Genomic DNA, 1761 nt, shown 5'->3' with positions numbered 1-1761 from the left:
AAAGAGAGCATCATGAGTATTATTACTATTGTGTAGTTTGTATTATGGACAATTCATTTATGGTAGAAAACTGGGATGTAGCTAAATAATGTTGGTTTGAGTGATTTTCCCACTCTGCATCATTAGCATTGTGCTAAGTAGGACCCTCACCTGGAAGTTGTCTCACCTGACACTGAGTGTTTACGTGACATCTATGAAAAAACATGATTGACCTACCATGCACAGTATATGTTTCAAACATAAGTTACATGAAGGAGTGGGTGCAGCCAAGCATTGTCCACACAATGCTGTAGAACCAGTTCCTCAGACTGTGTGCTCTCCTTGAGTATTCATCTTACACTGTGACTGTGACTGTGGATTTTCCACAGCACCCAGGGGTACACTACAAACTAGAACTGCTAGCTTGTGTGCATTGGCCCTGAAGCACGGCTAAACAAGCAGCTGATACAAAGAGCTCAGTCTCCTCTCACTCAAAGTCCTTCTCACATTCCTCGCACCTAAGTTTCAGACCTAAATCTAAACTCTGACACTCCAAACCCATGCTAACTGAATGGATATGGACATGGCTTCTGCCCAATCTGCAATACTTGTAAGTCGTGATATCTTTAGTGCACTCTTTTGCAGAGTACAATGACACAGCAAAACGTGTCTTGTAATTTCAGGTTAACGGCACCTTAAGAACTGGTCTCCCATAAATAGTTTCATACGTTATTGTAGATAGTCCGCACCTCGTTGAAGTTGCTCTCGTCTAAAGAGAAAATAAAGATCCATTTTTCATCACCTTATGCTAATGTGAAAAATAGCATATGTATGTTTTGTAAGGGTAAACTCAGCGTGTGCATCATCTTCTCAGGAGACTTTTGACCTCTTTAGTCAAATAATTATGCCAAACCAGCTCGTAGTCATATAAACTGCCTCCTGAGTTCAGACCAGGTGTAGCCCAGAGCAGGCATCAGTTGTGATGATTGGATTTAAACCATCATTAGAGGGTCCTTTCCCAGTCACCTCCATGATTATGATACCTTCTTGGTCCTGTATGACCAGTAGTTTATGGTGGCTAAACTTAAGGTAGATACTGCTGTATATCTGACATTACTGAGTCAGTTCACTGAGTGGTCCCTTGTTCTGGTGCTAAATATATGGGGGTAAACATGGTTTCAGGATAGAATTTCTGTTGTTCCACCAGTTTTTTTTTTATCATTATTATTATTGTTATCGCCCTGTTTTCCTTTTGTATTATCGTAAAAGTTCTATGGGGAACTCCCTATTAGTGTACACTGTATGAAATTATATGATGGAGATAAGGAAGCTCTGCACCGCTGACAATGGCTGGTCAGGTTACAGAATGCTGGATGGTATACTGTCGAGAACGAGAGGATCATATTTTATAAATCCTCTTTGTTGTCGATAACAGTTTGGTGAACATGTGCTGCTGTGCTGAGTGGCGCAGTGATGTGGTTTGGAAGTTTTATGGACTTCATAATCATTTGTCAAAGCGCAGTGAGCTTGTGTCTTAATGTTGTCAGTTGGATGACTGCCATATAATTTTCAGTGACAGTTTTCACTGTTGCAGTATACTAGCACACATACCTTAACGCCCTTTAATTGAGCTTAAACTACATCGTTAATTGGAAATATAGAAATATCTCTCTGTGTGAGACGGTTCTTTCAAACTTTTCTTTTAATTTCCATTTTTCCCTCCAAAGTCTTTATGCCAGTACATCATGAACAGTTGTTTGCTTTAATAGTTTCCATTTGTTT

The sequence above is a fragment of the Chaetodon trifascialis genome, chromosome 2 (assembly GCF_039877785.1).
Source record: "Chaetodon trifascialis isolate fChaTrf1 chromosome 2, fChaTrf1.hap1, whole genome shotgun sequence".
NCBI classification, from domain to species: Eukaryota; Metazoa; Chordata; class Actinopteri; order Chaetodontiformes; family Chaetodontidae; genus Chaetodon; species Chaetodon trifascialis.
Note: the sequence above shows the minus strand (reverse complement) of the source record.